Consider the following 24,630-nt stretch of genomic DNA (forward strand, 5'->3'; position numbering starts at 1 on the left):
TATAACATCATTTCCTGTACTATTACGCTTCTTATATTTGTTAATATAAATATAGTTTTTTGCAGTACTCTGAGATTTACATGCTGTATTACGATGGTTGTGTGTCTGTGAATGGATTAACTGCTTCTAGATCCGTGGGATTTGGTGGATTGTTGGCTTATAATTCGGGTCACCTACCTAATCCTCCCAGGGGGTGGTTTGGGGTGTGACAGAGCTTGGTATCAGAGCGTGAAGCTCTTTCTACATTCACAGACGGCGGAATAGGAATAATAAATTTGCAAGATAATAAAACATGCAATAATTAAAAGCTACAGGGGGTAAATGTAAATAAAAGACATAACTCATATATCCATTAATAAAAGTTAACTGTGGCCGAAGCCACTACATAAAGCTTTAATTGGTAGAATTACTTCCAAATACATCAGCTAGAACAAAAAAAAAACTACTACACAAACCAAAAAAAAAAAAAAAAGAGAGTCAGAACTACATCAAGATAGGCTAAAACATAAGAAACTTGGGCTGGAATGCTACTCCTGAGGAGGTATGTCGCTCGGCGAAGCCTGAGTCTGTCGGGAGTCGACGCGATAATAAGAGTCCCAAAAATCCAAATGCCACTCCACAAAACCTACTCTCCCCTCCAGGGACGTGACGCCCTGATCCATCCTCGTAGACATCTCTGGAAGCTGGGTGCGGAGGCCCTGAAACTATGCCATCATATCAGACCATCCGTAGGACTCCGGCACCTGTGAAATAGTAGCACCGATCGGCACATAGGAGGGCAGATCAGTAAACTGTGTGCCAATCCCCTCTATATCCCCCTGCTCCTCTAGGCCAACCTCCTGCTCCTGCTCTTGTCCCTGCTCCATCTCATCTCCATCCTCTGGATCACTCTCAGGCTCCCCCTACACCTTCATCTTTAGGATCTAGGTCTTACTAATAGGTCTAGACTTGTCCCTATCCATGTACTCACCAGCCAGGGGAACATCAAAATACCGAAACACTAGAGTTAAGAACTTTTCGTAAGGTAGGTTCCCATCAAAAGGGCTCTGTGCATGGTAGGGCATAGCCTGCATCAGTAGATACGGGAGGTTGATCACTGGACCCACCTTACCAGCCCCCAACAAGCAGTAAGTAATATAGGACTGAAGCATAGATATACTACCCCGGTTACCACCCTTCGGGTAGATGTTATAGGAGATGCATCTACTAACAATCCTGGCACTAGGCTTGTAGTCAGCCTCAGACTTCGGAACCCCCTCTGACCCGGTCAATGCCTTGAAGACCATCCTCCTAGTCTCCAAGGAAAACATGTCAGAAATGTCTATCCTAAGCTTGTAATAGCATCTCTCACCTGTGTTAGGCAGCCCTAGGATCTCTGCCAAGACGGCAGTGGTAGGTCTGATGTCCACCCCCTTCACCCTACTCTCCAGACCAAATTCTCCTGCCCCAGATGGCACAAGGTTGCAATAAAAGTACCGAACCAGGTTCGGGTAACATGGCTCTATGGGTGACAACATAGATGCCCAGCCTAGGGCATTGAACCTAGCATATAAACCATGTTGGTGGAAGTCATCCACCTGCACCATCCTTCAGTTTACTATGCTCTTGGACTTGAACTTGGTCCAATCCCTAAAATGCTCAAATCTAGAAAACCAAAATCGATCGAAATTTGGTTCTTCAGAAGAAGAATCCTCTCTTGGTGAGGCTGGTGGCACGGTAGAGGACGAGGAAGGTGCGGGATCTGACCGTAGCCTCTTGTGTGCCACTGTTTTCCTTCCCGTACTATGTCTTGTAGACATGGTGTTGTAAGAAGATAGAATAAAAGCAAATTAGGGCAAGGAAATCAGTAATTTCAAAGCAAAAGACACAAATCTGTGGACAGCAGTCCAAAATAGAAAAGATATATGAAGAACTTACCCTAGATTGGCATGGGTGCGCGGGAAAATTGTGCAAACACGTGGATTTGGTGTGGAAGAAGTCAAAATAAACCTTGGAGCTCTGCCCTAGGAGTTTAGAACGCTAAGGAGTAAAAATGAGATGAAAAAGACCCTTCTCGAACTAAAATAGGCTGGGCCCCGATTCTCTGGGCGATGTGGCCTAACGCCCAAAGAATGATTTTTCAGCAGTTTTGTTGTAAATGTTTATGGACTTGTAAATTTCACCCAAAAATAGCATAATGAACAAAAAAAACATCATTTAAATAATTATTTGAAAAAAAAATAATGTAATAATATAAATAATTAAATAATAATAAGTATTATTGAACAATTAAGGCAATAATAGGTTATCACATAAGAATAAACTAATAAAGCATGGAATAAGAGAATAAAGGAAATAAAATTTCTCTTTTATTTGAATGGTAACATATATATATATAATAATGTGTACTTTTAATATTAAATATTATGTGCTTATATACGTGTGCGTACGAACCGTGGTTGAGTGATGCTGTGCAAACTTGAACATTGGTATATAGGTATGTTGAATTGTGTGATTATAGAACCCCAAGGAGCGTAGACCCTACCACACCCATAGCCTAGTTCAACCAGGAATAGAATCTAATAGGCTCCCGAGTGAGCTATGAACCCCGTAGGTACCGAGACACCATGTGCAACCTCGGGTTGACCTATTTATTTCCTGCCTAATTTCCCTATAGTGTTGTACTTAATTTTGAGATTACGTGACCATAGTGTCCTGATACTTAGAACTTCTCCATGGCAGGACCTTATTGCGTTGTTCGGGCTTAGGGACCCCAGCAACATGCTTTATATTAGACAACTGAGGAAGAGACTGATTTGGATATGAGAGATACAGGCCCGTGCTGAGAACCAGTTGGTTGTTTACCTAGCACTTGCAGACACTAGTGGACAGTGGGTCAAGCCATTTACCTAACCCTAGCTAACGGAGTTAGGAGCGACATAGGATATCTCTACGTGCAGGCTCTTATCACCAGTTGGAAGTTGCAAAGACTTGCCTGCTAGACACAAGTATATAATTAAGATATTGTTGTTTAAATTAAATTTTAAGATAACATCATGCATAACATATCACAACATAAACCACTCCTCAAACATAAACAAATAACAAGAACAGAGTATTAAACAAATAATACACCTTACTGGGATGACAACATGATTTCACGGGAACTGTGGAATAAGTAATGTACATGTGTTAAATAGGAATTGTTTGTTGACCATGGTAAGAAGTATTGGATTATTAAACAAGTAGCTTCTTCCTGAAAAGCAGACATGGTTAACACTAGAACCAACCGAGGTGGTCGTCGAGGAAGACGCCCTCGAAATGTCCTAAAAGTTGAGCTGCCGGATGGAACCGAAGCTCAAAATTTTGAAGTGTCGGCTACTTTGCCGAGGGCACCAATGGCTGCTCAAGCCACTGCTGCGGCACCTCAGCCAGGTATAGCAGCTGCTGAGGTGAATGCTTTCATGACCACTATGATGCGGACCATGCAGCAACAATAAGAACTGTTGGGCCAAATGTCTACACAATTTGTGGCCATGATGCAAGAACGGGTAGCACCACCTCCACCACCCAACCGGCTAATACTTTTTCCACCACCTGTACCTCAACACCTAGCGGAAAACTCTATAGCCAAGGTGATGGAGAGGTTCAAGGTATTTTCCAAGTTAAACTCGGAGGCAATGCAGCCGGAACAGTGGATTAGTGCCCTGGAGAAGGCATTTAATGTGCTTAAATGTACGAATGCGCAAAAGCTAATATGTGCGGGTTATCAGCTACAGAATGAGGCTGAATCCTGGTGGAAGGCCACCAAGCCAAATCTTGAAGCCGCTCATCCAAATCCTATTTGGGAGCAATTCAAAGAGGTTTTCTTTAAGAACTATTTCCTAAAGAGTTTAGGGACAGAAAGGAAGCTAAGTTCTCTGCACTTGTGTAAGGAACCAAGTCGATGCTGGACTATCAGCGCCGAAGATCTATTCCATTTCGCTGTGGAACACCTAAAAGGGGAAGTCAGTAAGACAAAGAAGTTCAAGAAGGGACTCAAACCTGAATCTGGTCCATCCTATCAATTATGGATATTCGAGATTACGCTCAGATGGTTAACAAGGCAAAGACTATGGAAGATAGATTGAAGGAGAAAGAAAAAGAGAAAGCTACAACGTCGCCCAGATTGGGCAAGAGGCCAAATAACTACCAGAACTTCGGTTGGCTGAATAAGGTTTTCCAAGGAGCTAGTTCGAGTCCCAATCCGACTCCGTATCGTAGGCCAGATGTGGGTCAGAACCCTTTCTACCCCACTTATAATCGGCCTGCCCAACCAATCGTGAGTCAAGCAATAACGGCAGCCCGACCAGCTACAAGCTAAGTGAACCAAGCCTCATCACCGGCCGTTCCGTCCAACAGATGCTACGTGTGCAACAAAGAAGGACATATGGCTAGGGAATGCATGCACTGCGGATACAACACTTACTCACCAAACCAGTCCTATGCTAGGCCTTTTCAGCCATAGGACAATCGAACATAAGGAAAGGTGTTAAACCCGTACCCCAGATATCCCCTTATACCCGGGGCAGTTTGAACCTTTACCCAATGGGTAATGCCTTATGACCATAGTCAACCCTGATGACCTTGAACTGAAAATACCATAGAAAGATTCCCCTTGAAGCCCTGGAAGTATGGGCCAAAGCCCCGCAACTTTCCTTGAAGTTTGGACCATGACAGCAGCACCGGAGTCACGACCGAATCCATTGCTGGTGAATCCGATCGATAATCCGCTCATGCTGTCATCAACTTTTTTGGATTATTTTCCTGTGGGACCCACATACCCGTGTCCCAGACACCTTAATTTAACCATTGGACCATATGGACCCCTACCCTCACCATTGTTTGGTTGAGTGGGCCATGAAATGGGACCCACAAGGCTTAACTAGGTGAATAATAGGTTTTACATACCCTAGCCTAGACCAAACAAACCCTAGTGGACAATTAAGTCCTATGGACTTAGGGTGCACCCCAAACATGCTAATGGACCTAATGGTTGGGACCAAGACCAAACAAGCCCTAAGACCTAAACTAAAACCCATTTAAAGACCTATAGGCCAACTATATTCTAAGGCCCCTAAACCAAACACACCCTAAGGCCCATCTAACCCCCCTTAAAACTAAAAGAACCCCTCTCATTCACTTATCTCTCCCCCTCCCCCATAAACCATGGAGGAGAAGAGACAAGAGAAAAGAGAAGGAGGAAGAGGAAGGAAGAGGAAGGAGAAGTAGAAGAGGAATAGGAGGGGAAGGGAAGAAGGTGGAAGCCATGCAAAGATGGCTGGCAGCTCCACACCTCCTCCCCAGCTGGCCAGATCTAAGGGAGAAGAGAAAGAGGAGGAGAAGATCTAATGGATGTTGACCTAGGCCTCTAAGTGCTGCAATTGTAGCCATGGCCAATGAACCCTTGGTTTAAACCTTGAAACCCAACCCTTGGACCAATGTGAGACCCAACCCTTGTAACATCATGGATCCTTGAGGTAAGCCTAGGATCTAGTGACCCTAGGAAGGCTTAGACACCCTCTCCATGACCCTGAGGTGCTATGGAGCTCCAAGCTTCAAGCTAGAGCAAAAGCCCTCTGCAATCTCGAAAGAGACTGCCAGCGGATGAACGACCAGATCCATCTATCGTGGTACTGCCCATCAGTCCGCCCAGTATAACCCCTGCGTATTGGCCTGAGTGGACGAAGGCACGGATTCACCCTGTTTGCCTCCGCCCGAGGCCTGTGCTCTTGGGTCCTGTCCCAGGAAATTGAACGGATGCAGGGGCGGACCCAAGAAGCACATCCACCCATGGATCCACTCCCTTTGATGATTGTCTTAGGGGTCGAACGGATCAACCACCGAACTCAAGTAAGAAGTTTTGCTCGTGGGTCCGCTCGCTCTGGTTTTACCTTTTGGCCTGAACGGAGTCAGGGGCGGATTCACCTCTGCTGAGACCGCCCATAAGTCTGCTCGTGCTGTCTCGGTTGAAATTCGATTTTAACCTCATGGGCCTATCATGGGACCCTTCTATACATGATTTAAATGAGTGTTTTTGTATTCCTAGGCTACCCAACTCGATGGTTGACGGGGAGCGCTGGTGAGATTCAAGTCAACCACACATGGCAACGCCTGTGTTAGGTGAGTGGGTTCTGGGTGACTTGTTGGGTTTGAATATTATATAATTGTCAATCTCAAGCATGCTAATATATATTTATAAGCATTATGCGCATTGTATTATTATTCAATTGTGATCTGTTGTGATTATGATAGCATGCTCACCATTGTATCGGGCTAGGGTACCGGATGTGCCGGTACCGAAACCCTAATTTATTTAAATTATGAAAACTGTTGTATGTCATCCTGATCTGTATGTGTCATGCCGTGCTGGTACCTGGGTACTAGATGGAATGGGACGTTGATGCACCCAGAATACCTCTCGGGATGATAGGACCTGCATATAGTATATCTGCGGCTAGGATGCTTGTTCCCTTACGCTACGACCCTTGCCAACAGGGGTTTATGTGTTGAATAGTCTGAGCACCTACGGTCTATGGAGGTGGGAGAGGCCAGGGTAAGGGTAGTGAGGGCTATCGGGGTTTGCCACTGGATGGTCATGATGGCTTCTACAGGCGCAGGTCCCCAGGGGATGGTTGAGGATTCATTGGGGCGATAGGATAAGTGACCCTCAATGTCTCCGGAGCTATCACAGTAACATATACTTGACTAATAGAATTGTGTGTTAGGTGAAAAATGAATCTAACATTAGCATGCATCATTCTGACTGATATTGATTGTATGGTGTATGTGCATTCCCCTTTGCTCCCTCACTAGCTAGTGTAGCTAACCCCGTTACGTAACCCTTTTTAGTTGATTATACAGGAGGTACTACTTGGATGAGCACCGTTGGATGCGAATCAAGTGGGACCAGCAGCTGTGACTTGGATGTAGATGTACACCCAAGATTGGTGCCCTTGGGGAAATTAATTGTATTTTATTATTTTTTATCTTCATCCCCACATTTATGTATAAACTGTATGTTTATGTGTAGGGAGAGTAATGATTGGTTAGTTATGATTAAATTTGTAATATGTGTTATCATTAGAGAACCGATGCTATATAATTTCATATGATTTAATTTAATTTCGCTTCCGCTATCTCTGTATTTGGAACGATTTATTCCTGTTGTACATTCTTTACTGTTATCAAGATGTGATGACAGTGTGGACTGTGGCTCGGGACACTATATCCGCGATCCTGGTAGGTGTTGGGATGATGTGTAATTGTCCCAGTCATACCCCTATGTGGAAATATTTATTACATCGGGATAGGGGCGTGATAAAAGGTATTCGTGTTGACTAATGAAGAAGCGGAGGCGAGCCTCGAAGTAATGACAGGTAAGTCCACTGAACACTACTAAATTGTAGGGAATGACCTATGGAAATGTGAAACCTAAATTTTATACAAACCCTAGGTACCTTGAATGTCTCAACCATTCCCATGTGAGTACTATTCGACTCGGACGCATCCCACTCTTTCGTTTCTACTACCTTTGCGAGTAGGATGACTGATCAATCAAGGGACATCGGGCATTATTTAGTAGTCAGAACGCCGACGGGTAGTGTCGTGAGCCTGAAGGAAGTCTATGACCCCTGTCAGGTAAAAATTTATGGGAAGAACTGACCACACATCTAATAAAGTTTGATATGAAGGACTTTGACGTAATACTAGGCATGGATTGGCTATCCGCCTATGGAGCAAATGTCGTGTGTGCGGAGAAGAAGATTATATTCAAGTTAGATGATGGGTCGGTCTTCACCTACCAAAGTGAACCGATGAGGAAGCCCAGAAGAACGACCTTATCCGCCCTCTAGGCATGGAAGTTGCTGGATGAAGGATGTCAAGGCTTTTTAGCCACTATGATGGACACCAAGGCAAAGATAAAGCCTTTGGAGGAACTTGACATCGTCAGAGAAGTTCCTGATGTGTTTCCTGAAGATCTGACCCAGCTGCCGCCGGATCGTGAGACAGAGTTCACAATCGATCTGACTCCCGGTGCAGCACCAGTATCCAATGCACCTTATCAAATGGCACCTATTGAGCTGAAAGAATTGCAGGTCCAACTACAAGACTTGCTAAAGAAGGGTTTTATACGACCTAGCGTGTCTCCCTAGTGAGCACCCGTGCTATTCGTGAAGAAGAAGGATGGTAGTATGCGTTTGTGTATCGACTATCGTGAACTAAATAAAATGATGATCAAGAATTGATACCCCTTGCTGCGCATTGATGACCTATTTGATCAACTACAGGGAGCAAGAGTTTTCTCCAAAATCGATCTTAGGTCCAAATACCACCAATTGAAGATCAAGAGTGGTAATATTCATAAAACGGTGTTTAGAACTCGATATAGACATTATGAATTTCTAGTCTTATCATTCGGGTTAACCAAGCCCCAGCAGCGTTCATGGAAATGATGAATAGAGTGTTCCATGAAGTGTTGGACAAATTTGTCATCGTGTTTATCGATGATATTCTGGTGTACTCCAAGAGTGAAGAGGAGCATGCTCGACAACTTACCTTCAAGTTACAGCATTTGCGGGAACACCAGCTGTATGCCAAGTTCAGCAAGTGTGAATTTTGGCTTCACCAAATTGGATTCTTGGGGCATATTGTCACTAAGGACGGCATTAAGGTAGACCTTGACAAAGTGAAGGCGGTTCTCGAGTGGGAGACCCCGAAGAATGCCACTGAGATCCAAAGTTTCTTGGGTTTAGTTGGATATTACCGCCGGTTTATTAAGAATTTCTCATGCATCTCGGTGCCCATGACGAAGCTGACAAAGAAGGGCGCAAAGTTCGAGTGGAATGACGCTTGCGAGAAAAGCTTCCAAGAGTTGAAAAACCAATTGGTGACGGCACCAATTTTGACTATTCCAGATGGGACCGGAGGAATGGTGGTATACACCGTTGCATCCAGAACGGGATTGGGTGGTGTCTTAATGCAGAGAGATAAAGTGGTCGCCTATGCCTCAAGGCAATTGAAGGAACACAAAAAGAACTACCCCACTCATGACCTAGAGTTGGCTGTAGTGGCCTTTGCGTTAAAAATATGGCGACATTATCTCTATGGTGAAAAGAGTGAGATCTTCAGCAACCACAAAAGTCTAAAGTATTTCTTCCCCCAGAAGGAGCTGAATATGAGTTAAAGAAGGTGGTTAGAATTGGACTACGATTGTGAGATCCAGTACCACCCTGGCAAGGCCAACGTAGTGGCGGATGCGTGAAGGAGGAAATCACAAACCGCATCTCTTGCATCCTTGGTTGTAGGCGAGCAACTATTGGAAGAAGCTCGGAAGTTTGACCTAGAGCTCTTGATCGAAGGAACGGCTACGCAGCTAGCAGCTATGGATATACAGTCGTCGATCCGGGAAGAGATAATTGAAAAACATCCTTTTGACCCTAAACTGGCCAAGATAATCTAGGAAGTGCAGCATGGTGTCCACAAGGACCCAGACTTTTCGTTGGCCCATGACAAGGCATTGAAGTTCAGGGATAGATTGTGCATGCCTGACAATTATGAGGTACAATGTCGAATCCTTAAGGAGGCACATAACTCACCCTATTCAATCCACCCTAGAAGCACAAAGATGTACAAGGATCTGAAGAAGTACTATTGGTGGATTGGGATGAAGGAATCTATAGCTATATACGTGTCTGAATGCCTCACCTGCTAACAAATAAAGGCGGAGAGACACCGACCGTATGCATTGTTGCAGCCACTCCCTATACCTGAATGGAAATGGGAAAGAATTACCATGGATTTTGTGACCAATCTACCCAACACCAGGAAAGGGATGAATGCAATCTGGGTGATTGTAGATGGACTGACGAAGGCGGCTCACTTCATTCCATCAGAATAAACTATTCAATGGAAAAGCTCGCCTAATTATATATTGAGAATATAGTCCGCTTACATGGCGTGCTTATCAGCATTGTTTCTGATAGGGACCCCCGATTTACCTCAAGGTTTTGGAGAAGTTTACAGAAGGCACTGGGGTCTCAACTAAATCTCAGTACGGCTTTCCATCCTCAGATGAACAGACAGTCCGAAAGAACAATCTAGACTCTGGAGGACATGCTCAGAGCCTATATTTTGGAAATGAATGACAGTTGGGATGCCCACATACCTTTGGTGGAATTCGCATACAACAATAGCTACCACTCCACCATCGGCATGGCACCGTATGAGGCTCTTTATGGTCAGAAGTGCCGGACCCCGTTGTATTGGGATGAGGTTGGAGAACGAAAGTATCTTGGGCCCAAGATGATACAAGCAACCTGTAAAAAGGTGGATATCATTAGAGAGAAAATTAAAGCGGCCCAATCAAGACAGAAGAGTTATGCTAATCATCGGAGGAAGAATATTGAATTTAGAGTCAGAGAGAAGGTATTCCTCCAAGTGTCTCCAACGAAGGGATTGCTATGTTTCAACAAGAAGGGCAAGCTGAGCCCAAGATTCATTGATCCCTATAAAATCCTCAACAGAGTAGGACCCATAGCATACCGGTTGGCATTACCGCCATCCTTGCAGGGTGTCCATGATGTTTTCCATGTGTCGATGTTAAGGAAGTACATCAATAACCCGGCACATGTACTCTCAGCTGAACCTGAACAGTTAGATGTGGATATGACCTATAAAGAACAGCTTATGGAGATATTGGACAGAAATAACATAACCTCCGTAACCGTATGATCGGATTCGTCAAGGTTCGATGGAGAAACAATCCCATAGAGGAAGCATCGTGGGAATGCGAAGAAGAAATGCAGGAAAAGTATCCCCAACTATTTGAGATACAAGGTAAGCCAATTTCGAGGATGAAATTTTTGTAAGGTGGGGAAAAATGTCAAACCTGCCCCTAACTGGCTAGGAATTTGAATGAAGGACAGGAACCTCTGGCCAATTCTCCAAGCACTCTGTGGAGCATCACACCAGTAGCTGATCCATTGGGCATGACCTCCTACATACCTGCCAAGAGGTGGATTGCAGTTCCATGCTACTGTACTGCACACTGCATAATGTACAACTTGGACTCTAAGTATTCTCTCTCCTCTCCATAAATGTGGGGCCCACACCTGAAAAGATGTGTATTGGACCCTGGGTAAGGTGTAGGTATAAGGCCTAAGCCCTGGGCCAAGCCCCTGTGCAAGCACAATGAGATACAGCTTTGCTGTATTCTTTAGGTGATGCACTGGGCGATGCACCTATCACCCAGTGAATCGCCCAGAGTGGTAAAACTGATTATTTTAAACTGTAGAGATGTGGGGACTACCCATACAGGACATGGACACCCTCCAGAGCTAGATGGGAGTCTTGGGAACCATAAAATACCCTTGGACCCCTATGGACCCCACCAAAGTGGCTAGAATGGCCCAGAATCAATTATAAGAATGCATCCTTGGGGTGGGGCCAATCTGCCAAACAGGCCCTAGTCATGGCTGGCCTATAAATAGAAGGGCCCCAGCCTAAAATAGGACCTTAGCACTGTTCAAATCGTGGGAAGGAAGAGAAGAGAGAAAAGAGAGAAAAAGCAAAGGAAAGGAAGAAGAAAGGGAGGAGAGGAGCTTACACTGCATCCATCTCAGCTGCTGTAGCATCCTCAGTTTATCTCAGGAATAAAAACCATGCCCATATATGCTGCTCTCTCCTTTGGATCTCTATATTTTGGAAGTGAATCTGGTCAAGGACAGCCCAGAACACCTGGGGTTGCCTTATAGTGCCTCAGATCTGACATGCAAACCTGTTGCATAAAGGATCTAAGTGTTTTCATGAGATTTTTGTTGCTGTTACCTACCTAAGACTGAGATCAGTCTCTGTGCCAGACTGTACTGCCTTATTGCACCCAGAACAAGCAGTCTGGGCTTGGATCTATACATGCAAGCTAGTTCTTGCCTGGATCTTGGTAGGGACAGCCTACTGCTATGTTTTTACACGTAAATCTGTCCTTGCATGTAGCCCAAAGCATGGCCTTGAGCTGTGACACAGCTGGACAACTGTTCTCTGTGCTGACTGGACAGGTCCTGGCTGCCAAATGGTGGGCCCATGTCATGATCCATGTGGACCACTGAAAACCACTCCTCATGGGGTCCACAACAACCCTACATGCATGATGGGTCGACCTAGGCACTGGCCATAGTGAAAATTTCCAGTTTTGGAGCCTATTCACGCTTCAAACAAGCTTTAGGCGATGCACCTATCGCCCAAAAAATGGAAATGGGCTGATCTGCTGACCTGACTCTATGGGCCTTCACCAGTGGGCCATGAACAGTGTAAGGAGGTGGTAAATGACCAAAATACCCCCTCACATCTGTCCACTATTAATTATACTTGGGGTATCCAAGTGGGCCCCACAAGGCTTGGCAACCCTTCCAAAGATGGTCCAGCTACACTGCTGACCTAAGGACTGAATTATGAGACTGTTTGGACCATGTACTACATGTTACACTAGTAAAATACCAGACTTGACCCTGAACAACATCTCCGGATGATGCACCGTGACATGGACCCAAAGCCCAGTGCAAGACCCAGAGAATTCCAAGTGATGCCAGACTAAGCACCGAGTCAGACCAGTGAGCCGAGATCAGTACTAGGACCTCTGAAATAGTTTGACTAATTAAATGATACATTTCTGATTTATTACTTTAGGGTTTGATCCCGCGCTCGAGGTACACTGCCAGACTCCAGCCGGACTGAACCAGCAACAGAACCTGTAGGACCAGACCAAGGTGAATGGAATGTCATCACATATGTAGATGTAACATAAATGATATGCTGAATTTAAATTCTATAATAATAATACTGTGATATATATTTAATTCATGAATCTTAAAAATTCAATACAACACTGTGTTGACTACTGGAAATTATGGTTGAATACTCTATGCTGATTGTGAATGCTAGACTAGATGTCGTAGCCGGCTTGGAAATGAGGCTTGTAGTAGCCCATAGAATGGGATATGATTGACACCGCCTGACTCATACGATGTCATATAGACATGGGGTTAGAGTTTCATCTCTCGTGCTACTCACCATTGCCAACAGGGGTTAAGGTGTTGGATGCCTGTGGGAGTGACCATATATATGAGAAAAGAAAAGAAAAGAAATGTGAATATGGGCTATATGCCGGGCTTTAAGCCAGAAAAGAAAAGAAAGGAGAAAAAGGGATGGATGCCTCACAGGTCAATCATAGAGGGCTGGTCGGGCTGACCTTGGTGAAGGAATGCGGGAGCTGACTAGTCCTCTCCGACAACTCAATGGGTGTATCGCGGGAAGGGGTTAAAAGCCCGCACCAGGGATACATGTATTGGAGATTGTAGTAGCACTAACCTGCCTTAGTTGTGATGTTAGATGGCTAATAAATAACTGGACTGCACTTCATGTAGGATCCATATGATTGTGATTACATATGCATGCATGATGATATGTTTCATTCACGGGCTCGGTGGAGCTCACACTTTGTTATACATGTTCTCTGTTAGATGATTTTACATGTAGATGTCACTGTGGCAGGGAGGCTTATTACGTGGAGGAGAGCAATGGTGGTTATGACCATATTGGTATGGACCCCGACGGAGGTGATGCCGATGATACAAGTGTTCACGGTGACTACCAATGATGACCCGTGAAGGGTGTTACCGTTACTATTGATGCTTTTTATCTTGGGGACTCCTTTTTGTTTTTTATAGGAGTTTATCCCCATTTCTGCTTTTAGTCTAGTATTTCTTCTTTCCTTTTGGGGTTGAATTATCTCGCCATGTATATATATTTTCTTTTGTTTTAGAAGTATATGGTAACTTCTATTGCCCTGTTTGTGGGTGTGAGCTCAGAGATTGTTCGGTCGTTCAAAGGTTCTCAGTTTCCCGCTCCTGGGTTCATCTCTCGGTAGAACAAGGCACCTATGTGGTGGGTTCGACTCCCACAGGAGCGCACATTGCCAATCTAATTGGTTGGTACTTTCCTTTTTTTTATTCTTAGTTCTTGCTGTCAATTACTGATTCTTTAGCGATGTCAAGCTATCACTTTTCAGTTGTCATCTCACGATCACGATGTGCAATAATCTATTTACAATTGATCACATCTTCCGTCAGGTGGACCACTAATTGGATCGATGAAGGATATCCCCTTTTGGGCTCACTCTTGGCACCTTTCTAAAGGAAACTTCCCAAAGAAAGAAGAGAAAAGAGCCTCCTTCCCTCTTAAAGTAAATCCAACAACGTATGCAAGCTACAGAAGGCCGGACTAAAGCAAGCACCACGAGCTTGGTTTGAAAAATGGAGTAGTGCTGTTGAGAAAACGGGATGTTGGCAAGGCGGAAAGTGATACCTTCGAAGTGGAGGCCCTTGCCGGAACCAATGCTTCCAGTGATAGTGTAGCTATCGTAGACTTTAGGCAGTGTAGTGGTGTGGATGGATACCGAAACTAAGATGTATATGAAGCTGATACGAAGCGAGGAGGGGGACGGGACGTACTATGATTCGACTTATTTATGTATATAACATCATTTCCTGTATTATTACGCTTCTTATATTTGTTAAGGTAAATATAGTTTTCTGCAGCACTCTGAGTTTTACATGTTGTATTATGACGGTTGTGTGTCTGTGAATGGATTAACTGCTTCTAGATCCATGGAATTTGGCGGATTGCTGGCATGCAATTCGGGTCACCTACCTAATCCTCCCAAGGGGTGGTTTGGGGTGTGACAAGTGTACTAGGGGCTATAATCCCTTTCTGGGCCCAAGCTCTACTTTAAACCTCTTGTCTGTTTCTTTTCGATCGTCTCTATCATGAGGTGATCTTTTCTTCTATTCTAAAGCTTTCTATTCAGCCGCCTTCCTGGCCTTCAGCACACCTTTCATGTTCGCATACTGGTTGCATTGGTCCATCAGTTCTCCCATGTTGGTCGGAGGATCTAAGACCATGGACACAACCAGGTTGTGGTCAGTGATCCCCATATAAAGCGTTGTAGGACATGGCTTCGTCTAGATCTTTGACGTCCCGTGACTCTTGAACAAACCTCATGAGTTATTCCCATATGGATACATCGCTCCTTTGTTTTACTGCCAACAAGTTGGCAATTTTTTTCTTCTGCTTGATGCTACTCTGGAATCAGGCAAAGAAGGCAACATATAGTTCTGCCCGGGTATTTATTGATCTTGGCGAGAGGCTCGACAACCACACCATTGCTACCCCTTTGAGTGAACTAAGGAACACTCTGCTTAGTATTGCTTCTGACCTGGTACATTGTCATCATGGCATTAATGTAGCTTATGTGGTCGTGTGGGTCTGTCTTCCCATCATACCTCTCAAAACTTGGGGGTTTAAAGTTGGAGGGGAGCTCAAACTTCATGATCGCCGCTGAATAGGGATGACTGCCTGGGACAAGCGTTGCTTTCACCGTAGATCGACGGTCCAGGCTCTTGTGTTTTTTATCGATTTCCTTGAGTTTTTTTTCTCAAAATCACTTTCTACTTCAGGTTTTGTCTCTGGCCGATCGAGGGATTGTCGAATCCGTCCCCCTGTCTTGGTCAAGGTGATTGGCGATCTACTCGATCGTCGCCCTCGAACCCTATCTGGTCTAGGTGGGAGTCCGCCTTCAGTGAATCGTCAAACCCGATTCACCTCGGTTTCCCTCTCAGTCGTTTGGAGATGCTTCTGCCGAGTCGGTGTCTCACTCTGTACGGATTGGTGGGTATGGTTGGCTTTCATCCGATTGTCACTTCTTGGGCTATATTGGGTTCTCATTTTTTTGGAGGAGATCCGAACGGGTTTGTAGTTACCGTGTAGCCTTCCACGATCTCGAGTGGGAAGGTCTCCAGTCCTGGCCACAGGAGCGACGGTAGATCCATGTTGGCGAGGATGGGACAATCCCGTACGGCTCTGCTCTTTCTAACATAGATGGTGATGGTAGCATCTAGTCTTAGTTCATCTGATTCAGAGAGGCTGGCACTCCCAGCATTGTCGTGGGGCTTGGTTGTGATGGTGGCGGTGCTGCTATTACTTGCTATCAAATGAGCCCTCTAACCAGTTCATTGGTCTACAACATCTGAATCTGCAGGTCTTTGACCTGGGTGTTCGTGGGTGGTGCATTGGGGTCAAGAAATTGGGGTACCGGTGGTGGCGGCGACAGTTGATCTTCGGGTGGCTCTTCCTCGCCCATTGGATCTGAAAATGCTACTTCCGACAGCACCGCTGGCGACGGGGAGTTTTCCAGTTGGCGAGATGGACGTCCGCGAAGGACACTTCCCTGCTGGAGTTGGGGCAATCCTTCGGGCCTCCTCTCTTCTCCCCTGCGAGAGGTTTCCTATCACACCCGCATCCGAAATATACCCTAATACCCTGGGGAAATTTAAACCTTACCCAAAGGGTAATGCCATGGTGGCAATGGTCAACACCTATGATCGTGAACTTGAAATATTATTAGAAGTGTCCCCTTAAAGTCCTGGATATGTGGGCCAAAGCCCCACATCCTCTATTGTTGATTTCGGCCTTGAAAGCTATCGGTTTTTATTATTTTCTTATATGGGGCCACGTCCCTATGTCCGAAACCTCGGGGCTATGCCCCTGGACATGGTGGACCCCACCCTTGATCTTTGAATGTTGATTTTGCTATGTTGTGGGGCCCACATGGTTTAACTAAAACAAATACTGATTTTTCTTTCAATTGGACCAAACTAAACAAGCCCTAAACTAAAACACATTTTTGGGCCTTAAGCTGAGCCAAACATAACCTAACCAATTGGACCTAAGAACCCTAGCCAAACTGACCCTAAGGCCCAATTTAAGTTAAAATGGATTTTGGGGTTTAAAGGACCTAGGCAAACATGCCCTAAGGCCCATTTCATTTTAATAACCAATAGCTTATTTTTAAGTCTGAGAAGTTGGGTTGGTTCAAGAGAAACATGTGGTTCAAGGACCATGGGTTTAATCTTGGCCCAATAGTTGGACCATGGCTTATTATAGGGAAAAGGGAATAAAGGTAAGGGTAGTTTAGGTAGTTTACATTTTGTTATTTAGTTTAGCCTTAAGGGGGGTAAATAGAGGAGAAACCTCTTAAGTTTTTCCCATTTCTCCCATTTGCCCAAACCGTAGGAGAGGAGAAGAAAGAAGAAAGAAGAAAGAAGGAAGAAGAAGAAAGAAGAAAAAGAAGAAAAAGAAGAAGAAGAAGGAGAAGGAGAGAAGGGGAAGGAGAACTCAACTCCCCCACTCACATTCTCTTCCTCCCCTCTTGCTGTCTGGATAGGGAAAGAAGAAAGGAAAGAAAGGAAGAGGAGAAGGAGAAGGAGAAGGAAGGAGGTTAAAGAAGGCTCACCTAGCCTTGTGCTTGCTGCCTCACTTGAAGGTAAGCTATCTCTCCTCCTCCATTTCTCTATTTCTCTAATTTCTAGTTAGGTTTTGGGATTTTGGAGTTTGGATTTGTCTTGGGTTCCATTTGGAACCCAATGCTCCTGTTGGAGGGATGATTTTAGACCCTTTGGGATGCCTTTGCATACCCTTGCACCTCTCTTTGAAGTGCCATTCAACCCAAGCCATGAAAACCTATAGATTTCACCCAAAAATCCAAGTTTGGGTTTCGGAATTAGACATAGACCATAGATGGCTTAATGTATTGTGCCATTAGGATATTTGGGACCCTAATAAACCTTGGAAGTCTTCCTTACAAGCCCTTGAAGCCATTGGGGGCATTGGGGATCAATTTGGATGAAGTTCGGACTTGAAAAATCCATTCCTACTGCGAGCGGACTGAGAACCAGACTCACCATCATGCATCCACCCATTGATCCGCTCCCTTGAGTATGTCTTGGGTGTGTCTCAGGGTTCGACCGGATGCATGGGCGAACTCACACAAATAGAATCTGTTTGTGGATCCGCCCGCAATTTTACAGCATGACCATTGTTCAGTGTTTTAGCCATAACTTTGTCTATACATATCGTATCGACGCGATTCAAGTTGAGTTGTAAAATAGACTTGAAGGAATACATCTTATATGAAGAAACCATGGACCCAATACAAATAAAAGACCCTCAAAACTAGGTCTAAAGCCATCTGATATATTTTGACAGCAACTTAGGAACATGATTGTAATCGGTAACTTTGCCCACACTGTGGCTGCTTGTGTAAGACTTAATAAATCTTAATAGGGGTTAATTGCCACCTAAATTACCCCCATAAATATACTAATCAAGTGACTTGTTGTGATGCCAAGATCTACCCATGATGTCATCAAAATCCCTTGCTGTCCTAAGGGTCTTGTGATCTCAACCTAGAAATGGAAAAGCCCAAAAGTGATTCCAAACCTGTGAATCCCAAGACTAATACTTAGGCTAGGCCTTGGTGGTCTTATTGGACCTTGAGGTGATCCTCATAGGGTCCTAAAAACCATAACACCTATAGGGATGAAGATTGAAAGTAATTGACTTAGGAAGTCTGTGTTTTGCTATACACAATAGTAACACTTGGGAAAAACTTGGAGTTGGATCCAATCCCTTGAATCCTCTAAGTCCTATAAAGGACTATGTATTTTGGACCTCCAACGAAGGGTTGGACTCAACTCCCTAACCCTGGGACCCTTGTGGTTCCATGGACGAAAGGCTGAAGGCAGAAATCTTCTCAGATTTCAAAAGAATGGAGGCGGGGGAACGATCGGACTCACCTGGCTGACTCTGTTCCTTCATCCGCCCCTGCTGTCGTGACCCAAACTTCAAATAAATTATTGGGACCCCTCATAGGACCCACCTATACACTTCTAACAATATTCTCACGCATCCTCAGACTTCATAACTGTATTTGGTGATTGTATTGAAAATGTTAATTGATGGCTATATGTGGTGATTGTATTGAAAATGGATGAAATGATAATGTAATTGTTTAATGTTTCTCATCTTGTATTATATTTATCCTGTTATGTGCCATGTCGTGCTTGTACCTGGGTGATAGATGGAATGGGACGTCGATGCACCCGAAATACCTCTCGACACGATAGATTCATATTGCATTTTGCACAATATTAAAATTTATAATTTTGTGTTAAAGGGATACGGGAGGTAGATGTGAAAGTTCCTACACCGTATCGCCTTACTGATAATCCAGCCCAGGGATCAAGGGTAAGTTCGGGTACCGTGGTTAAGATTATCAGAGGTTTGTTGGGAGACCGATGGTGTGTTCCGGGACAGATAGGCTTCCACTGACGTAGTTAGGGTTATATCGTTCGGGATCGAGGGTAAGTTCTGGTACCAGGGATATGGCTCTACTATGTTGTAGATTAATGGTGTTGTATCATTGGGGATCGAGGGTGTGTTCCGGTACCAGAGATACAATTTCATTACTCTACACAGCATAGTATTCATACATACATTACATCTCATTATCAACATCATCATCGTTCATCATTATTCATAGTGCATATCATATTGTTGTGTATGTTGCATGACTATAAATCGGATCTGCTGTGCGAGTCATCATTGGTGGTATGGGATGCCAAGGATGTTTACTCATCAAGTTCGGCTTGCAGTCTCATATTTGTTGTGTGTGTGTGGTTCAATTTCTTGCTCATTGGGCTAGTGGAAGCTCACCCCTCGGGGAATCCTTCTTTTAGAATGTGTTGTAGGTTTATATCGAGGTGATATGGAGGACTTGGATGATGCAAAAGCTGGTTTATGGACGTTGATATTTTAATGGTTTTCTTTGTTTAATGCTGCATGTGTTGCTATATTTCGATGTAATATTCTCTTTTTCTTTGTAAAATGAATCATCTTTTAGTGTATTAACTTTTAGACTAAGTGTTGTACTCAAAGATAACCTTTTATATATGTAATATCACTGTAGTTATTTCACTAATGAGAATCAGTGGTATTTATTTTAAGTCTTTCGCTACTCTGATATCAGCCCTGATTCTCGACTGTGTGACTGTGAGGTAAGCCACTGCATCGGTGATCTTGGTGGTGATTAGGATGTTGGGAGGCAGCCTAGTCATACTCCTTTTATAATATTTTATCCCTTATTGGGATAGGGGTGTGACAAACATGGTACCAGAGCATTGATGCTCTTGCTTAACTCACAGTCCGGCTGAACCGTAGGTGCACTGGTTTATACTAAAAGTCTTAACGACAAACTTAAACAATAGTAAAGACAATAGGGACAATATGTATAAAACTACACCTTGCCTGCTGTGATGTTCTTATTTACATTATAGCAACAAATATAGGTTTTGCTATTTTGAGTGCAAATTTACAATAAGGACAGCAAGAAAAGTATGATTAAAACCTTGTTAGAAACAAAGAAGTACATAAAGAAAAGAGCATAAAACATTAGGATAGATTGGAGACCCGAGTAACGCCACCACTCTGCTGCATAGGTATTTCTTCTATGCATGCTATAACCTATGATATATATTAAACTCATTTATTTAGTACAAGTCTTTTGACAGGATTTTCGCTCTGGCTCACACCCATTCAAGTAGGAGTCCTCCTCCGAGCGAGCATAATGCTGACCCTTCAGACACAACTCGACCGAATGTCCCTATTGCCCAAGCCAATCCAGACGGGGCAACGGTATTGGGAGACTTACTACGAAATATGCAACAAGAGAATCGGGCATTCATGTAGGCCTGGGGTACTCAGTTATTGACTATTGTGCAAGAAAGAGAAAGACAACCAGTACCTCCAACACCCGAGTGGGTTGATGTCTCAAAGTTTACTGAGAGGTTCCAGAAACTCAACCCCTCCACTTTTCCAAAGGCGACCACCGACCTCCTCTATCCGGCACAATGGATAAGGGATATGGAGAGAATCTTTGAGGTACTTTGATGTGCCAATGAAGATAAGATCAGGTGTGTTGCCTTCCAATTTAGAGGCGAGGCTGTTTCTTAGTGGCAGTCCACTAAGGATAACTTCAGGCAACTGTATCCCAACCCTACATAGGGTTAGTTCAGGGAGACCTTCCTGGGAAACTACTATCCTCAGAGCTTTCGCGATCAGAAGGAGGCTGAGTTCATGAGCCTGACCCAGGGACCCAAGTCAGTCCTTGAGTACCAGTAGATTTTTGAAGAGCTCTTCTATTTTACTCCCAATCATATGAAGTCTGATGCCATCAAGGCCAGGAAATTTGAGAAGGGGCTGAGACCTCGCATTAATACATCTGTGGTGTTGCACAATTTCCCATCTTATGCAGAAGTGATTGAGGACAAACACCAAGAGAACTACCATGCTCTCAAGATGGCACGTCAGAGGCCAGTGTCATTCCCAAATTCTAGGGGACCAAGCGAGGCAAAGGAGAGGCAATACCTCGGCTCAACTTTAATACAGAGCAGTACACCAGAAGTGGACCCGACATTCCAGTCACCCCCACCTATGGTGACACCGTCGCTGTATGGACCGAACATTCATTGCTATACTTGCCACGAGTTAGGGCACATGTCCAGGAGTTGTCCACAAGGCGAGTCTGTGATTACACCATACGTGCGATCCTAACTGACAATTCGCTGCCACAACTATAATCAGCTGGGTCATAAGTCCAGGAGCTGCCCACAAGGATAAATCTAGTCATGATGACAGGTATATCACATGACTCACCATACCTGTTCATGCTTGTATTTGTGCTCCCTCACCTATTTAGCACAAGATTTTATTAATTATATGTTAGTTGGCTTATTTGCTTGTATGTGATTATTATTATTATTATTATTTTCTTTCTTTCTTTCTGCGCATGTTTTGCTGATGTTGTGAGTGAGTAGTATAGTCGGTGTTTTTGCTTTGTTGAGTGTTGTTTTATGTGTTAGCATAGTTAGTTAGTTCTGTCAAGGTTAAAATGGAAACAGGAACTGAAGGATTTGATAAAACTTTACTCAACAATAGGTATGAGTGGAGTAATGGGTCACCGAATGTCCCCTCCATTATTGGGAGCGAACAGCATGAGGCCCATCAATATTCCAATTCATTCTAAAATTGAGTTAGGTATTGGAGAACCGGAAGTGAAAGTTTTCAGAATAAAAGCCTTGTAAGAAAGTAGTACAAACCCAACCTTGCAACCCAAATAAGGGAAGTGTGACTTTAGGCATGATCCAGAGGATTAGTTGGACCTTTGGTTTCTTAATGGTTATGTCCAAAGATCAAACCTCTTAGGCTCTTATGTGCGTTGACCTATAACCCACAGATCCCAGGATCGTCTTAAACTATATCGTTAGTGGTAAATGTTGCTAGAAACCTGAGTCCAAGTAGCTCAAACCAGACAAAAGAGTAATATCACTACAGAAAGAGAGGACCTAGAGTTACTAGTAGAGGGTGTTACCTTGTCTATGGCAGCCTTATCAGCATAGGCGACACTAGTGGAAAAGATCAAGTCGACCCAGATTTTCGTTGAGGAGTTTCAAAGGATAAGTAAGGCAATCAAAGGAGACGCGTAGCAAAAACTGGACTTCACTTTGACTGAGAATGATGTTCTCATGTTTAGAGATCGACTGTGCGTACCTAGTGATGCTCAGTTGAGGAAGGGAGTATTATCCAAATCCCACGATTCTCCTTATCCAATTCAGCCAGGTAGCCACCGAGACTTAAAAGAGTGTTATTAGCAGAGTGGGATGAAGAGAGGGGTAGCTAAATTTATGGCAAGATGTCTCACATGTCAGTAGATGAAGACGGATAGGCAGCAACCTCATGGCCTTTTACAGTCATTGCCCATTCTAGAATGGAAATGGAAGCATGTTACCATGGATTTCATCACTGGGTTACCCCGTACACCTAGGCCTGTAAACCGATCAGACTCGGCTTGGATACGGATCGGATGTAATCGGATTCGGATATTTCATTGTCGAATTCGGATACCTCTAAACGGATTCGGATGGATTCGGATGCGAATCGAATTCAGATTTTTGACCATCCGTTTACACCTTTGCCTTGTGTAACCCGAACCTTCCTCCCCCTAGTGGATACAATTCACTCTCAATCCATAGTTTTAGATCATAATTCTCTTTCCCTCATATTCTAGAACCTGTTGAATCTTAAAAAACCCTCAAGATCATTATTTACTTAAGTTTTTATAATTAAGTATTCGGATTCAGATTTTTATCGAAGTATTCAGATTTTTTTCGGATATCTCTAAAAGAATTCGGATGCTCCAAAATGGATACGGATGTAGATCGAATTCAAATTTTTGGTTATCCATTTACAACCCTACGTACACCTAGAGACGTCAATGCCAGATGGGTGGTGATGACAGGTTGATGAAGACAGCTCATTTCATCCCTATGAGGATCACTTACTCGATGGACAAGCTAGCTCACTTGCATATTGACAAAGTGATTTGACTGCTTGGAGTACCAGTTAGTATCATCTCTGACCATGATCCCAGAATTACATCAAAGTTCAGGAGTGGGTTACGGAAGGCAATGGGTACCTTGCAGAGTTTTAGTACGGTCTTCCATCCTCAGACAAATGGACAGTCGGAGAGAACCATTCAAACTTTGAAAGATATGCTTCGGGCCTGCGCTATTAACATGCAAGGCAGTTGGGATGAGCACATCCCACTCATTGAGTTTGCTTATAACAACAGTTACCAAGCCAGTATTGGGATGGCACCTTTCGAAGTTCAGTGTGGGAAGAAGTGTCAGACGCCCCTGTACTAGGATGAAGTGGATGAACGTCGCATCCTTGATCCCGAGTTGATCCAGTCAACAAGTGAGAAGGTGGATTTGATTCGCGAGCAAATCAAGGCAGCCCAATCTAGACGAAAGGGGTGATGCGGATCAGCAACAATGGGCAAGTTAAGCCCGAGAATTATTGGGCCGTAAGAGATCTTTGAAAGGAATCGGGCCGGTGGCTTACCGGTTGGCACTCTTGCCATCCTTAGGTGGTGTGCATGACGTCTTCCACGTGTTCATGATGCAGAAGTATGACCATGACCTGAGCCATGTTCTATCTCAGAAACCACCAGAGCTCGCAGTAGATATGTCCTACAAGGAACTGCCTGAGAAGATTCTGGATACTAAGATTTTACACCTTCATAACCGATCCATCCACTATGTGAAGGTGAAGTGGTGTAATCATTTGGAAGGAGCATCTAGGTGATAAGGAAATGAAAGGCGGTCGGAGTATCCTCATCTATTCGGATCGCCAGACACGTCAAATTTTGAGGAAGAAATTTTTAGTAAGGTTGGAGGGATGTTACACCCGCATCGAAAATATACCCTAATACCCCGGGGCAATTTAGACCTTACCCAAAGGGTAATGCCATGGTGGCAATATTCAACACCTATGACTGTGAACTTAAAATATTATTATAAGTGTCCCCTTGAAGTCCTAGATAGGTGGACCAAAGCCCCACATCCTCTATTGTTGATTTCGGCCTTGACAGCAGGAACAGACCAACAATCGGATCCACTGCTGGTGAGTCCGACCGATAATCCGTTCATGCTGTCATGCTGGTTTTTATTGTTTTCTTGTGTGGGGCCCAGGTCCTTATGTCCTAAACCTCAGGGCTATGCCCCCGGACATGGTGGACCCCACCCTTGATCTTTGAATGTTGATTTTGCTATGTTGTGGGGCCCACATGGCTTAACTAAAACAAATAATGATTTTTCTTTC

General features: G+C 44.1%; 1 pseudogene; it reads left to right on the forward strand.

The window, feature by feature from the left end:
* Window positions 1–3,248: 3,248 nt before the first annotated feature.
* Window positions 3,249–24,630, forward strand: part of LOC122643448 — a 41,965-nt pseudogene continuing 20,583 nt past the window's right edge.

The sequence above is a fragment of the Telopea speciosissima genome, chromosome 10 (assembly GCF_018873765.1).
Source record: "Telopea speciosissima isolate NSW1024214 ecotype Mountain lineage chromosome 10, Tspe_v1, whole genome shotgun sequence".
Lineage (NCBI taxonomy): Eukaryota > Viridiplantae > Streptophyta > Magnoliopsida > Proteales > Proteaceae > Telopea > Telopea speciosissima.